We start from the raw sequence: 16960 nt of genomic DNA, 5'->3' as shown, positions 1-16960 counted from the left end.
AGGCTGTCCCTCTCCTGTAGCTTCCCTCTTGCACAAGCCAGTATTTAGCAAAACTCCTCTAATAGCATTTATGTTCTTAGCCCAATTTCTTTCAAAACTGCCATATGCTGTGAGCTTCGGGAGGGATTAAGAGCATGAGAAGTCTGCACTTTTAAATCCCATGGAAAGGAGACGTGGCAGTTTGAGTGCCTGCAGGCAAGGAACAGAGGAATCTCATCACTGCTTCTGCTTTGGGGCAGAAAGACTTACACCCTAACCAAATTTAAGACTGCCTCCTTCAGCAAGGATTTTTCCTAATTGGGGGAAAGTGGGGGAAATCTTGCTTGCTGTTTTGTTGTCTCATTAGGTGATGCTCCGAGACGCTTCCAACACTTGAAAAAGAAATAAATGAGGCTTCGTAGATGATGATGAATTCCAAAGAACCAGATGCTGCAGAGATGGAGCTGAGCCTCCCGCTGAGTAACCAGTTCTTTCCACTTCAGCATGAGATCTGTTCTCGCCGTTAGGGAGACTTCTGCAGGGTGCTGAGCCAGCCAGGTACTTTCTTCCGAGTCCGTGTTGTGGCATGTGATGAGAGGCAAAATCATCTGGTTTGGGAGTTCAGCCCTTGATCCTATGGGTGGCTCTTCAAACTGAACGAGGTGTGACAGATTTCAGAGACAACCTCCTGGCACTGCCGTGGGAATTTGGTGATCCTGGAGTTAGGCTTGGAGGATCTACACAGGATAGACTCAGCCTACCTAGGATTTTTAAAGTGGTGCTGAAATCCACGGGTGCTCGTGGAGCAGGGCACCCTCTCCAGATAGCTCGGTGCCAGCGTGTGGTGGGCCTCAGTCCAGATCAGCACGTGAGGCTCTGGTGGCTGCCACTGGCGTGAAGTCCTGGCTGGGTGAGGAACAGGAGCAGGGCCGTGTGGTCAGAACACCTCCACCTGGGCGAGAAGGAAGAGTCGGTCTGTGTAGCTGTGGGGAAACTCTTGCAGTGAAGCCGAAATACCAGAAGACAGGCATTTCTTAGGTATTTGTAGAGAGTCTGTGCAGAGTGCATAATAAAATTGGAAGTATTTTTTCCTGGGAAACACTCAGCCTTTGGTCCTGTGGTTTTTGTAGCTCTGTGCAGGGAGTGTTGCATCACAGCATGAAGGTAACGAGTGGGACAGGCCCTTTATCCTGCTTTGGAGGGCTATAGTATGAATTTGTTTTGCATTTAGAGAGGACCTGAGTGAGCTGTGGTTGAAGGACAAAGTGCAGTGATGGAAACAGTTCTGAGAAGCAGGATCCTGAGGTCAATTAGTGAATGAGCAAGGATAAGAAAATGGAGGTTGAAAAAGAGTCAAAGATATTTACAGCCTGCTTGGCCTTCCCTCTCCTGGTGCTTTATTTTTAATGGCTTGCTGCTTTTACCTCTCTTTGTTTAATGAATATGTTGCTGAGTTATTGGAAGCGCAAACTGCATCCTAAAGCAGGACACTCAGGGTTTATTATATTCATATAACTCAAAAATAGCAAAATTGATTTTTTTTTTTCCTCCCCTCTCTCCTTCTCCCTCTCATCCTTAAATCTCACAGTGGGCTTAGCAGCAGTGAGAGGTGTGAGACTGACAGCACTGGAGGTGGAGAAGCTGTGCGCAGGTAATAATGCCAGCCGTGGGCAGCGAGAGCAACCCTCTCCTCCCTGCCCTGTGCTTGCTTTGCCTCCGGCCACCTCTCCTTGGGGCAGATCCAGCCCTTGGCTCCCTGCTTGATGATGTGCTGCCGCTCCTGAGCTGCTGCGTTGGTCTTTCTCATCCAGTTACCAGCATGGCTTCGTGCCAGCGTGATCTCCTCTCGTGTGACTGCACAGTGGAGGTAATAACTTCAGTCGTCACAGCACGGAGCGAGAGCTGACAGCTCTGCAGAGGTGGGCAGGAACCGGAGCCCCTAGGGAGGCTTCCGCCCCCGTGCTGCGGGAGGGGAGTAGCCCTGTGTTCACACCAACCTGCGGTGCTTTCACCATGCACTTCTGGGTCGCCTGTGAGAGCAAGGCAGTGCCCTGGAGTGTCATCTGGCTCCTGGGTTTTTGTCTGGTGGGGGGCCTGTCCTGGTGCTCCCCCTGGCATGAGGAGCTGTTTGAGTACGTGGTTGGTGTGTCCTGCTCCTGTCCCTGGGCTGTTCAGGAGGGATCGACAGGCAATGCTTTGCGCTCCTTGCAGATGCGGATTCCTTGGCTCTCTAGGCTGGCTGCTTTCATAAGTTTTCTGCTATTGCAGAACTTTCCACGGCATGCAGTAGGGCGTAAGAACTTTTTGACCTTTTTATGAAATCTTAGGCTTGATGAATTTTGAGCGGCCTCTGTGGTGGGGGAGAAAACAAAACGCATAAAACAATCTTTCTAGGTGGTCTCGTTATCTAAGCATCTTTGGGAGTCTCTGCTGCTTGTCAGTCCTTTCAGTGAAGTGGCAGAGGGTGTGTGTGGCTGCTTTTGCCCTCTTTAAAGCACCCCACATCCACCTCTACATGCCCTCTCCTGGGTGTACTCCCTCTGCAGTAGTGCAGAGGTGGACCAAGTGTAGGGGCTGTTCCCAGAGCCTCGCTGCCTGCTGGATCCGACGTGTCTGCCCCACAGCTACCCCACCTGTCTGATGGCAGCGTGGCTCCAGAGGCATCCCTGCTTTGTCCTCCCGGGATGGAAGAGGAGCAGAGGAGAAAACCAGGGGGATAGGGAGACGTTTGCTCCCAGGGAGAAATAAAGGACCTCACCCTCAGTGTGAAGCAGCGAGAGGTTTTCATCTCAGCCCTGGTTAATGAGGGCATTTTGATCTACAATTGTTGACTGCAGAAAGAGCCTCCCTGATAAAGGGGGAAGGGATGTCCTGGGGGAGAGGGTCGCTGAATATGCATGGCCCCGGGTCTCTTTGTTTAGCTGATATCTGACTATATTTATTCTTCTAGATTACACATTCTGACTGCGGAACAAAGGGCTGGCAGGAGCTGCTCTCTTGTGCTTAATAATTTGAGTGAATTTACATTTCAATGCAGCCCTGTGCCACTTCCCACCCCCCATGGAAAGAGCAGAATTTCCCTGTTGTGGGGAGGGGGAAAAGAAATTCCCACCCCAATGGCCAGGCTGGGAGATTTATTGATATTCCTCTCTGAATTTATTCCTGGCGAATCCCGTACGTGTCTGCGCGTGTGCCCACCCGCCCAATGCAGAGTTTTCTTCCCTGCCACTTTACCCCGTGCCTTGCCCAGATAACTGTTTGCCCCACCTCCCCGCTGGGCAGCGTGATTCCTTGTCAAGTAATTAACCATCGGCAGGGCAGCAAGTACCTGGCTGGGCAGAAGTGTGAAAGCACATCTACACCTAATGGGAACCGGATGGGACATTTCCAGTTTGAGTGGCACACGGGAGGCTGCAAAGTGACAGTTAGCTATTGCCAAAACTCCTCCAGCATGCTCTCTGCACTCAACTTTGGGTGGAAAAAAAGCCACTTGCTGAGTCAGAGGAGAGTTACAGAGGGGTTCAGAGCTGGCAGAGTTTCTCACCTGTCTGTTGATCAGGTTTGGATCACTACCTGAGCAAATGGCTTGAGCTCATCTCTTGTTTCTGAGACGAATTTTCGAATTTTCCTTGTTCTACAGCCCCAGCTTGTCTACAAGTGTGGTTCTGTGTCACGGCGTAGGCTCCTGGGCCACGTGTGCACAAGTGTCCTGTGTTAGCTACCATTCAACTTTTATATTAGGACACTTGTGGTGCCTTTATTCCACACTTTGTGGTGTTCGTCCATCTGATGAGCCTCCTGGGGACAGGACCTTATGAGCAGACAGCCCCAGCACTCTGCACGGCATTTGGGTCTTTCTCTGCTGCTCTGCGTCAGCTAATTATAACAAACGTTTGATTTAAGCGACAGATCCTCCGTTTTGTGTGTGCACATGCAGACAGTGTGTACCTCCTGTTGCAGAGGGCATCTCTGCTTGTCTCGAGCCCCTTAGGAGACGGGTTGTGAGCCCCTGAATACAGAACTTCGGGTGGGATCTGTATGGTGAGGAGTGGATCAAGTCATATTGTTCTCCCATTTGCTCCTCTTCCCTCTAGTCTGACGTCCTCTCACGCGGTGCAGAATAAGATGGGCCCTTGCTGCTCTAGAGACTGAAGAGCAGGGCGGGATGAAAGGAGCAGCCTCAGACACGTGAGTCCAGCAGCCTCCTCTTCCATGAGCTTGGTGCATTTGCACTGGCTCTTTGGGCAGTCAGGGGACAGGTGATTTTGTTCTGAATCCTTTTCTTGACATCTTATTTTCCTTCTTTCGAGTTTGTATGAGGACTGGTGTGCAGTATGGGGGAAATGTGAGCTCTTGGGCTGAGCTGCAGAATGCATCCATGTGGGAGGGAAGCCACTTCTGGCCAGCTCCAAAGCTGTGCACAGTGGCCTTCTGTGCTTCCAGTTCAGGCATTCATTCCAACCTGAACTGCAGAGAAGCTTGGGAACGGGATTTATTGCCAAGTTTTACCATTTCTGTGTACAATGGCACACATGGAGCTCTCTGCGGATGTGCTGCCTTACGCAGCTCAGAGCAACAGGGCTGATTTCTTGGCTCTGCATAAAACAGTGCCATGATCCTAAGTTAACCAGTTGTCCTGCTTATAACGTAAGAGCTCATGCATGCGTGATGCTGCTTTCCTTACCGCTACCTTTTCCAGCTTGCTCAGCATTACAGAGTGCAGGATACAACGGCCAGGGAACGTGGGCAGCACCAGGACCCTGTGCTGAGTCCCACTCCAGCACAACGGGGAATTTCCTGCTCCGCAGAGCTTCAGTCTAAAGGGTGAAAGAGTGGGTGGTTGGCAGTAATTGTCTGAAACGCTTACTGGAACAGGTGACTGTTAATTTTAATGAGCAAATGTATACATTTATTTTTCGTTTGTGTTGTAGCGTGCATGTAAATGTAGGAACAGCTATACATATGTATGTTACATATCAGGCATATACAGTCTGCAATATACACGAACACAATGCAGCACTAAATCAGGGGTTTTCGCTTCTCTTAATTACCTAATTATATTGATTTTTACATTCTGTACATCTTGGTTTTATCTGAACTTTACAGAAGGTGTAAGCAATACACATCTTGTCACATCCCATTTTCACACTAGCGCTGTTGCTGTATGAACCATTGCTAGAAATAAAACACGACTAGAATAGTCAGCCATCTGTCTGGAAAGCACATGCAGTCCCAGATGGCAGTTTCTCTCCTGCTCGCTGGTAGCAAAGTCCTCTGTCTAAGGAACACGGCAGAAATGTGTAACAATTCAGCGGGGATGTGTACAACGTGCAGCCCTCCCCCATGCTGGGACCGAGGGCCTCCAGCAAGGGAAGAGGAGGGAAACCTGGAGCGCTGCGTCCATCCCTACGGGGGGCAGGTGCTCAGCTCCCGTGGAGCAAGAGGGATCAACATCAGAGCACGAACTCCACAGCAAGCCCCTCTGCCACCGATCGCTGTGTGAATGAGGTTCCTCAGCCTGTCTCTGTGCAGTGCACCTTTCTGTGAAAGGAGCGCAAGACCCTGGCAGGTGATGTTAAAGCCCACGAGCTGTTCCCTCTGGTGTTGCGGGACTGTTCAGAGGAGAAACGAGGCTGTTTCTGCTGTAGAGCTGTGTGCTTGTTCTGGGGACAGGTTGGCCACCAAGAACTGACACTTGCCAACCTCAGAGGCACCCAAGCTATCTGCACAATCCGGCGAGGAGCCCTGTCGCTGCAGTGGTACGGCAATGGTGGGGTGTGCAGGGGGTGTAATGAGTGGTGCAGTCCTCTAATGTACTGCTTCCCTCCTCAGGGCCTTTGCAGGAGCACCAGATACCCACCTGAGTAGCTGCTGAAGCCTGCAGCCCCCAGAGCTGACGGTTCTGAGCTGTACCCATTGCATTCACGTGGTCAGAAGGAAAGACAAGAAACAGCAAGAAAAGGTCCTGCCGCGACTGTGCAAAGGTTCAGGCTGTTCTGGAAGCAGGAAGAAAACAACCGCTCCTCTCTTCCTCTTGGAAGTAATTTTGCCTTTTGGCCCAGCCTTTACAGAATGAAATTTAGAAAGCCTTGCTGAGCACGGGAGCTGGCGGGAGCCATCATCCAACCAATTCATCATCACAGGAGCCTGGTATCTAACGAGCAGGTAATGAACGCGCTAAGTGTCCCCACCTTTAACTTGCTTGTGTGCTTCCCCACAGAGACAGGCCTGGGCTGCAGCTGCTGGTGAGGAGATGTCACTGTGCCTGCTTAGCAGATGATGTCAGGCCTGCGGGAAAGATAGCTCTCTGGCTTTCCTCCCCTGGCCGCCCTGCAGCACACGGGGTGGGCAAGGTGTGGGCTGGGGGGAAGAAGGTTAGTGGGCAGTGGGGCCTGTCTGATTCATGCAAGTTACGTGGCAGGTTGGGCTAGGGGATGGATGGGGTTTTACTTTGTCATATAAAGCTTTGCATCTTTGGTAGAGGTGCTAAAATTGTTTCTTTCCAGGTTTTGTCCTACACGTGTGAGGTGGTGATGGGCAAAAGATGACTAGAGGAGGACGCTTAGGAAGTACGGAGTATGTTGAGTGGAGAAGCATAGGGTGATGCTCCCCCTGAGAAGACACCTGTGGGGCCCAGCGTGGTGCCAGGAGGACCTTACGACAGCAGGGACCAGCCCACCGGAGCAGTCTCTCCAGTGGGACTGGGACCAGTCACAGCCAGAGGAGGACGTGGGAAGGGCAGGAACCAAGGACCACGCTGCATCCTTAGAGTGAGCAGGACCTGCCCGGACATAAGCTCTGCGACAACCCCTTGTGACTGACAGCTGCCCGTGGTGTCAGTCTTGTAGTGTTGCTGGGGCTCTTCCCGAGGCACCTCACCGGTTTGGGGTGAGGGTGCTGCTTTCCCTGGGCTGCTTCGTGTCTGTCCGGGCTCAAGCAGAAGGTCGTTATCGCAGGGCCCCGCTCAGCAAAGCAGGGAAGCCCGTCCCTATTTGTCACCGAGCGTCAGGGCCTTGGAGGTGAATCAGATGCACTGTATTAATAGATCTAATCATCGCAAGCCTTGGTTGTGCCGTATGTAGCAATCTGTTTCCTGGCTGACAGCGTGCTCGCTGCTAGCAGGAGGGAGAGCCGGAGGAAGAAGTATCGCCCGTCCGCAGCTCCGCGGGGCAGGACCTTGAAGGTGGCTGAACCGAGTTTCTTCTCGCCTGTTGGGTGGGTGAAATCCCGGCCTCGTGGCCGTCCGTGGCAAAGCTGCCGACAGGAACAGGGCACAGCCAGGCAGGCTGCTGGGTTTTGGAAAGAAAACTCCCCCTGCTTTTGGGATGGAGATTTCTCTTTTTCGTGGGTATCCTCGAGAAAGAGGTCTGCTTCTCGTTTTAGCCTGCTTGGCAGCCCCTCACTTTGCGTTTCTCTTTCTTGCTAGCGCTGGTAGCTGGTGCTGCTGCTGGCTGGTGTTTCAGATCAGCCTCGGATCAATAGGGAGCACTTGCTAGCATCATATTAATTGAGCCTTCTGCTTAGAGCCCTTGCGCTATTGATTGTAACAGTAACTTCAGCTGGAATTTGGGAAGCAGTTACTTGAAGTCTAAAAAATGAGAAGAAAGCACAACACTGGGTGATTGGATTGACTTCATTTCCAGCAGATTACACTGTAATAATTGCGTGTGTCCAGTCTGCTTTCATTACTTGTCCCTCTAATAAAAGCACCAGGAATGCTTTCAGATTTCGATGTGCAGGATTATAGGGCTTGCTTGGAGCAAGCACCAGAGTACACTGGGCAGGAGCAATATGAGAGACTTTATCTTAATAACTGGCAAGAAGATACCCACTCACCCTGCTGTCTGCCCCATTCACATCCTTTTCTTCGCTTTCCTTCCTCTTTAAAGAAAAAAAAAAAGAAACAAAAATGCCAATTACTGACTGAGAACATGAATTTTTCATTGACCTCCTGTAATTCCCCACAAAGCTGAGGAGCCTGGAAGGTAATGAAATGAGATTTCTTCAAAGAACAAATGAACGAGAGGAGATGACTGTCTGAGCTGAAAGCCCGGTGAGATGCAGGCGTTTTCTAGGGCCTGCCTTTGGGGTGAGGGAAGGACAGAGATGCTCTGGGGTGAGGAGAGAGAAGCAGGGGGCGGGCAGCTGGAGGGTGGCTGGAGGCTCGTTGCACATCTTTGCGTTTGCTCCCAGGGTGAAGGTAACACCCTCCCTCAACAACCGATGAGACTGTGAGATGGTGTGGGGCACCCTGAGGGTTTGGGGCAGCCTTAGTGTGAGTGTGCAGGGCTGTTGTTGTTTTTTTCTGACATACAGCCTTCCGCTGTCACTCTTGGTGTGGGGTGAAGCATCCCGAGTGCACCCAACCCGAGGGTGCTTTGGCAGTCAGACCTCCTGGCTTGGTTTGCAGCGCTCTGCGGGAGGGCCCTGCTTTCTCCTGGCTCTGAGTCGGCTGGGGTCTTGCCACCTTCCTGCACACCATGGTGGGGCTTTCTAGGATTTATATTTTCCATATGCTTTTTTTTTTTGAAAGCACCCCACAAAATCTGCTCTCAAACTCATTTGTTATTTTTTGTAAAAGGCCCCCCCATTTTTTAAACGATGCTGTCAAACGGCACTTCTTAAAATTCATGGTGGATCTCCTCTGCCTGACTCTATTACCCAATTTAAATACACAACAGCAAGAGGGGTTGAATGCTACTATGTTAACATGGTGCCAGAGACCTCCATGAGGTTGTTTGTTAAAAGCAAATTGTACCTGTTAAGGGGCTGGGAAGGGGAGCACAGCTGCTGTTAACTGCTTTACCAAATTGACTCTGACTCATTCGTTTCAAATGAAAATTGAAATGCTTTTGACTTCTTCTTTTTCTTCCTTTTTTTTTTCATCCTTCCAGTGGCAAATTTGCTTTACTTAACGCTAAGTGGGGATCATTTCTTGTGATTACTGAAAAATGCATCATAACTTTTGATTACGCTGCTATTAAGGATGCAGAATGGCAATTGCTGCTGCTCGCAGAGAGGGAGAGAGAGGAAACACTGCTGGAAAAGCCGGTGTAACCCTTTGCTATGCTGAGTGCTGTGGAGAAGATGTCACCGCTGTAGGTCTGGGGCCACCGGCTGGTGAGGCAGAACCTAGGGGTTAAATTCAGGCTGCACGCAAGTGAACACGGGTGCTGCTGGTCCCAGAGGGCTGACGTGAGAGCTGGGGCCTCGCTGAACTGCCCTGGGTTCCCTGCAGTCAGCCTTTTGCAGGGGCTAACAGACCTCTCTTTAAATGGGAACACCTTGGGAGCATGGGTGGAGAGGGATGCAGGAGAGGGACTTCGGGGTGCTCAAAGACAGCGTCCAGGGCTGGGGAAACTGATGCAGGGAGATGATGAGGTCAAGGAGGGCAGATTGCTTTACGTCGCGTTGTTTTTCGTTTCTCATGCAGAAGTTTCTTGTGTTTCTTAGGCACCCCCTGCTTTGCCAAAGGGATTATTTGCCTTCCACGGTATCTGAAGATCCACCGGATCTGAGTGGAGAGCCAGGAGATGGAGTTTGTGAGATACTGTGTGCACAGTCTGGTCAGCGCTGCTCCTGCAGGCAGCTGGGCTGTGGATCAGCACCAAAGCCCCAACCTCAGGATAGGTGCCAGCGAAGCCCGTGAGAGCACTGGAGGTAACACCTGCTTGGGTGGGAAAAACACGCAGGGCTACTCCAGAGAGCCTTTCCCTGGCCTAGGTGAGGTGTAATCATGTTTTATCTTGCCACCTAGCATGGCGGGCTATAAACAGAGCCTGTGTGGAGTGGTGTAAACCTGCGTGTGTCCAAGGTCGCACAGCACTGGGGCGGTTACCTGCTTGGAGTCGAGGAAAGGATGGACAGCAGATGAGAGGGGCCACTTTGTGCTGAGGCAGAAAACTCTAGTGACCGATTGCTTAAGTGCTGCTCTTTTATGGCTCCTTTCCAATGGGTCTTGCTTCACTGTTTTTACTGTCAGTTTTGTAGCTTTCCCTGCCCTCCGAGTGCTTCAGTCCTGTTTTTTTCACTGAGAACTACACTTCCCAGAGTTCCTGTTCTTAAAGGACCGAAGCGCTGTAACAAACAATACTGAGCAGCCTGGGAAGAGACATAACAAGAGCAAGAAATGTTAGAAGTGTGACTGCTCTTAAATAGTAAGCACAGAAGAGCAACCATGGCAGATAAAGTTTTAGGAGATAAGGTTGTTTTAAGAATCAGGGAAACCCTTTGTGCTGCTGTCCTTGTTGCTCTAGGGGATGGTGTCCAGCTGCAAACAGCTGGTTCTTCCTCCTGCCTTGAAACAGGGGAGCTGTTAGTGGGAGTGCAAGCACAGTCCCAGGAGTTAGCTGGTTTGTGCTTGGAAGCGAGCCTTGTTAGGCTCTTGGCAGACTCAGGAAGATGTTTCTGCCCTAACTGTACCTCACATTGAATCACACAATGGGGTAAGTTTTAATTATCCTGTGGCTGCCTATAAGCCTCCTAAAACAGGGTCAGCAAGGATGGGAGAGCTAAAGGCCTATCAAGGATGCAGGGAACAACCTGCAGAGCTAAAAAGGAAGAAATGTAACTGCTGTTAGTGCTGATGAGACAGCCATTGGCCTTGTATGGAGAACTGGGATTTCTGCTTTTCCTTCCTCTTCTCTGAGCACCAAACTGAGCTAGATGGCAGACAGCCTTGGCTGGTCTACCCAGTGAAATCTGGTTACACGAAGGAGCCTACTTATAAAGCACGGGCAGCTGTTTTAATTGGTTTCTTAGCTAGGAAGCTCTCTACATAACTTACCAGCTCACCACTAAGCCCATTTCCAGTTGGAGGGAACCTAAACCACGGACAGGTTGGGGTTGGCTTTGTCCTGGGAGCACGAGGATCCTCGTGGCCGGAGGCTGTGGTTGGCAATACGCCGAAGGGCCACCCAATCTCGGCGTTCCCAGAACTGCATATTATACACACTTACCCATCCATATATATCTGGATATGTATATATATAAAATACATATATATATTTTTTGCTGGCAGCTGAGATAAAAGGGATATAATGAAAATGTAAACGAAAAACTTTACACCAGGCATGGCCTGACAGAGGGAAGATTGATATCCCGTGATGCTTTGTCTTGATGAGACAATGAAAAATAACCACCACGGCAGCTGTGTCAATATCAGACTTGGTAATGCACCACTAGCTGTGGGTTTTTATTTAATCCGCTTTGCTTTAAGATGATAACGGTTGTTACTTTTCAATGCCTGTCTGTCAGCACCCTGGCATTGCAATATTCCTCCGCAGCTTTGCGAGCGGGTTTCATTTATTTTAAAATACCATTTCACACACTGCTGACTTTTAACAGTGTTCCATGTGAGTTTGGGAGATTGAATAGTGACAGAAACAACACTTTTTATGAGAATACAGAATATTAAAAATGGGGCACAATATACAGATGGCAGTTTTCACTACAGCTTGTTTTTTTCCCCCCAACCTGCTTCTGCTACTCAGCTTCCCACTGAATGCATTTGTAGTAACACCATAAATGTCACTTTCACTGACTGCCTTTTGGCATTTTATTTAAATGGGAATTCGGCTCTTGCTGCTGCCACCACTGCATTGAGCTCGTGTTTTGCAGGAGCGCCGCTGTGCACGGTCCTCCTGCATCCGGCGCGTTTGTCATCAGCTTGGCTCAGGGGGCTGCCAAGCCAGCCACCCCAGCTGTGCCAGTGTGCTGGTGTGTGCATCTGCACACACCTGTGTGTCTTTGGGAGGACTCAGGATGGTCACTGAGAAGCCATCCGAGCGTGCTTTCCACTTGGTGAAACACTTTCCTTTCTGCTTGGCTTCTCTAAGGCTCTCATCTTGCCAGCAAAATGCAAAATTGCTTGCTGCCGTGATGGCACCAAGAGGCAGATGATATCGGGAGTTAGTAACTATTGGTTTTTAACTCCTGGGGCTCTTTTGGCTGCTTTCTGCCTAAAATCTGGCTGTTTGCTTTAGCTCGGTTGCTGTGGTGTTGAAGGAGCCCTGTCCCCTCCAGGTTTCCTGGGGCAAATAACGGCGGAGGCTTCCTGCAAGGTGTTACAGTCACACGACAAATCCCGCTGTGGGCCTGGCTGGTGCTCCCGTAGCCATGTAGATCTCAAAGACTTGGTGTATGAAGACGGGTGACAATCCTTGGCAGGCCTGATCCATCCTTGTGACAGGAGCTGGAGATAACTGCTGTTCTCTGAGTGCTTTCCTGGAGGACCACATAGTCTGAAAAAGGAACAGGGAAGGAGCTAAAGTGAGGACTTGCTTTGGTTTGTACCCCAAAACGTTTCTCTCAGGGCAGCTGGAAATGACCAGCGACCTCCTGAAGCATCTCTTCTCTGGGGAGCAGACAAGAATTTTGCTGCCTTTTTCCCCTTAGAGGCCTCTGAGGGAAGAGAGTGTCAGCTGCTGCTTGTGTCCTGGGTGCTGTGGGTCACCTTGCTGACCTGAAGCATCTGTGCTCCCTCCCTTTGCTGCTGCACAGCAGCTTTTTGAGCTGAGATCCTGTAAAATCAAGACTCTACCCAGCAACCCGTCAGCTAGAGCTGTACACATCCCTTATCAGCACACAGTTCCTTCGTCATGGGGACAGAAAGCTGGGACAAACCTCATCCATGTGTTTCTTCTCCCTCTTCCTGCTGCCACAGCCCTACTGATAGCCTGTCCTCTGTGATAACTCGCTGTCTTCCCTAATCACAGCTGCTGGAGGAATGGGTTGCACTCCTGTCTTCATCTTCTTCTAACACTTCAAGACACCAAAACATTTCTGAAAACCTGTAATTGCCCCATTCCCCTTGTCTTCTGCATGCCTTTGGAAGTGTCTGAGCCTCTGAACACAACCGGGCTGGAACAGTTCGGCTGAACTGTAGGGGATGATTGTGGCCGAGCTGGGAATCCTGCAGCCTGATGAACATTAAAATGTTTTTGTTTGAAAAATGGAAGTACTTATTTTGCTTAATATGGGAAAGCAGATTTTTTTAAAATCTTTTTGCCTTCATTTGTCATTTTGAGATTATCAGTGGTTGCAAGGAAGCGCAACCTACTTTCAACGCGTGTACCCTGTAGAGGTCCTTCAAGTCACCAAATGCTTCGTAAGGTTGCTTTTAGATTTGGAAGACGATAGATGTAGGATTATTATTTTGATCTCTGTAAAAATGCTTTTTGTTTTAACCTTTGAGCTTCAGGCTCATTGTACAGGTATACAGGGACATTCCTATAAAATATAACGACCGGAAACAATATTGTTTCCTCTCTCCTTTAATATTTTCAGTTACAGATTCTGTTATTGCAGGACTAAGTGCACCTGCGTGTCTTCAGCCCTTCTGGGAGGCTGGAAATTTGTCCTTTCCTATTCCACTGGGGCACAGCTGCTATTTCTGGCTTTGTAGGTTGCAATGGCATCAGACTCGCAAGTGGTGATATTTTAATGTACATAAAGCTGTTTTCCGCTGCAGGCTGAATCTTCTCCCCTCTTGGCCCCAAGGGAGCATGTAGCAGGGGGTGGGAGGAGCAGGATGAGCCATTACCGAACAGGTTGACTTTTTGAAGAAAATGTGAGCTGTTTGAAAATGCTCTTACATGTGCAATGTTCCAGGCAATCCTGGGAGATGGATGAGCAGCGAGAGTGCAGGTGAGGCAGGCAGAGGCACAGGAGAAAATGTTGCTTTCATGTCTCTGTCCCAACAGGAATAATTTCCACATAAATAGCACCTCTCTGTTATTTAACACTTAAATCATCAAAGTGTCCATCAGCGTGCGGCTCTTTTGTGCGGGTGCTCTACAAATGTAAAAGTGTGTGAATGGGGAAGCGTGGGATGGTTTATGGCTCTTGTTTTAGGGCAAGGAAATGTAGTGGGTGACCTCTTTGGAGCCCTTACACCCCATCAGCTATTCATCATCTACCGTGACTGTTCCTGGCTGCACCAAGTTTATCATATATTTCATCAGGTAGGAGCCTGGTGCCCACAAATCAGATCTATGGTGTGGTTTGCTAGAGCTAACCTAAGGGAACTAAACTGTCCTCCTGGGCTCTAGCTAAAACCCCTCAAGTGCAATTCGGAATGTGTTGGCGTCCTGTAAGTCAGTAGTAATGCTCTATTTGCATGATCTAGCTGAAAAATGTGTGTGCTTTTAACCTGATTCTTTCTGGGTTCTTGGACACAACAGGGCAGGATGGATAATGGGGTTAAGAGCCTTCATTGTGAGACTGATACCAGCTCCTGAATGCTTTAGCCTTGCTCTAGCGTTTCCTAAAAAGGTTGCTTTCCTGTTTTCCAGGGCCACGGTGTTTGCATGGCACATGCAGATGGCTGTCAGTGCTCGTTCAGAGGTTCCCCAGCCTCACCTGGCATGGCCCTACAAGGGGGTGCTGCTGGACTCCAGCCTGCTGCGTGTGACTGGCTCCCCACAACCCAGCAGAGCAGCTCCTTGGTGAGAACTAACAGAATGCAGTAATTAATCTGAGACAAAGAAAGAAGGCTCCTTAATACCCCCCGACCTCTACGTGTCTCGTTTGTTTTCTGTGGGGCTGGGCAGCGATACCCCATGTGAAACAAATGGGGAAATGCACCGGGTAAGGGGATGTTGTTAGAGCTGGGTGAGTTGTAGTGCTGTGGGAATTGTGGGTCACGTCTGTGTCTCAACTGTGCACCTGAGGAACGTGCCTCAGTGATGGACTGTGTGCCTTGTGAACCTGTCTCTCAGCTCCCAGCATGGCATTTCTGAAGCATCAGGGAATCAGGAGGAGCACCAGACAGCAGGATTTTCTAGGACAAGCTGAAGTGATGCAAAGTAGTGTCCTTTTTTTGAGCTCCCTCCATCAGGAGGTGCAGCTTACCTGGTGGTAAGCAAGGTGGTTACGATGGCTCCCCTACCTCTTGCAGGTGAACATATTTTTTATAAGCTGTCTTGGTTTGCTTGCTGTGCAAAGGCACTATTTAGTTTCTGAGGATGCACGTTCTCCTTGGTGGAGCTGTGGCAAGCAGCAGGGGATTTGCCTTCTTGCTTATTTGTCCAACAGGAGGCAGGTTTTTAGCACAGTACTAGTGGTGGGAGGGTGGGAGGCTGGGATTTCTGAAAGTGGAGCTCAGCGTGCCTTTCTGCCTTGGCTGCTGGATTTGTGGGTACGGGATGACCCCGACAAGCTTCATTAGACATTTCTGGCACCGATCTGATGAACATCATGCCTCAATCACTCTGGCTGCCTTGTTACTTCTGCTTGTCCATCCCAGCCCCTTTGATACAGAGCCCCGTGCGTTGTTATTTTCCACAAACATAGTTCAAGACTCTTCAGAGGTCCTGAGCCAGCTAGTGACAGTGTTTGCCTGTGTGGTGGCAGCAGGGATAGCTAGCAAGCTGTCTGTGCAGAAAAATTGGGTGCCTTCCTGACCTGCAGGCATACAGCTGCACCACTGGACCCCAGCTTCTGCAGGGGGTTTTCAGAGGGCATTTCATCTTTGCCTAGTGGTTTTGTTCTCTCTCCCAGCAGGATCTGTTCAGGTGCACCCACTAAGTCAATTCACCACCACTTCCAAGGATTTAGATTTGTGTTTCCATTAGATAGGAGGAAGGACCTGGTTTAAAGCTCAGTGTTCTTAGCCTTAGCATAATGCTCTTGTATTTCTAGGGTATTTCCACACCACCTAGACAAGATGTCCTCTGTTTTGTTCTCTTTCCACAAGTAGGAATGGATCATGCCTATTGCTCATCTGCTGTGTGCTGCTGGGCACGGTGCAGTTGGCTGGTCTGCAAGCCTGTCCATATGCCTTGCTGAGAGAGGTTTCTGCTGTCTCTGCGAGAAGACAACTTAGTCCAAGGAGCAACAGCAACCGCTGGAGTATGGAAAATCACAAAAGGAAGTGAGTAGGTCCCAACTGCTTTTCTGTTGACTCCAGTTGGCTGAGATGGGTGCAGAGTTGGGCTCTCAGGAGCTGCGGGGACCACAAAATCAATTCAGTACCCACATAGGAGGAGCGGATCTAGGAAGGGATGTCATTCTTCCCTGACCCAGGGACCTATTCTGGGACTTCTGGGGCAAGAGGTGGCAATTTTGTTCCAGACCTGGTGCTATAGTTGCTGTTTTCTGTCTCCCTTTGCTTAATGCTGCCTGATTTTGCTTGGGCTCTAGAACTTGTGGCCTATAGGTGCCATGCCTTGAGGAAGGGCGAGAAGAGTTGCGAGGTGGAGCCTGAGCAAACCATGGATGGTCAGTGGGATTGTAATAATCCTACTTCTGGAGTCTGTATGTTGTGTTTGTCGGGGGAAAGAGCTGCAGGTAACTGTGCAGCAGCCCCATGGCCCTGAAGGGCTGGCAGGTAACCTGCACGAAGTGGTCCCTCCACTGCACCTTGCTCCCCAGCATCCAAGAGTAAACTTCACGCTGGCTGTCACAGCTCTGTGTGCACAGACAGCCTGCAAGAGGCCTGAGCTGTGCTGCAGGCAGGGGTTACTAGTTCTGCGTGCAGAGCATTGAATACCGTTGGGAGTTTCTAGCACTTTCATCCTTTGTTCCAATGCTGTTATTATTATGGATAGCAATATAGGTACCTGGTAACTCTTTCATGGCAGTTACTGTTTCAGAGGCTATTAAGCTTGCAGATGAACAGTTCTTTGTCTAAGTTAGCGCCTAATCTTTCACATGACAATATCTTGAGAGCTATGCCCATCTGGAGGCTGAGTCAAAATCAGATTCGCTTTCTGTTAAAACTGCAGATTTGGAGAATTACACTGTGTCAGCAGGGGAGGGGGGAAGAGGTTTTTGGTAAGAAGATGAAGGAGATGTGGATACAAAATGGCAGCATTAAATCTTTGTCAGGGGATTTTAGGAGGGATAATGTCTTGCTACATTAAAAAAAAAAAGAAAAACACAATAGAGATAATGGACATTTATGTGAAAGGAAATGATACATGATTTTTGAGCATGCTGGAATCTTCCCTGGGTAATGGACTACTTGTTCAGATGTCGT

General features: G+C 49.7%; 1 protein-coding gene across 1 annotated transcript in view; it reads left to right on the top strand.

The window, feature by feature from the left end:
* NUF2 (NUF2 component of NDC80 kinetochore complex) overlaps positions 1 to 16960 on the top strand; it is a 145249-nt gene that overhangs the window by 31627 nt on the left and 96662 nt on the right. Inside the window, exons 17-23 of the mRNA XM_083845765.1 lie at positions 347 to 537; positions 1568 to 1846; positions 4074 to 6144; positions 6486 to 8032; positions 8874 to 9639; positions 14274 to 14426; positions 15680 to 15853. The gene's annotated coding sequence lies outside the window, so the exon portion shown is untranslated. The remainder of the gene's footprint in view (positions 1 to 346; positions 538 to 1567; positions 1847 to 4073; positions 6145 to 6485; positions 8033 to 8873; positions 9640 to 14273; positions 14427 to 15679; positions 15854 to 16960) is intronic.

This window comes from Anser anser, assembly GCF_964211835.1.
Source record: "Anser anser genome assembly, chromosome: 8".
Taxonomy (NCBI): domain Eukaryota; kingdom Metazoa; phylum Chordata; class Aves; order Anseriformes; family Anatidae; genus Anser; species Anser anser.
Note: the sequence above shows the minus strand (reverse complement) of the source record. Positions and strands in the feature narration are given on the sequence as shown.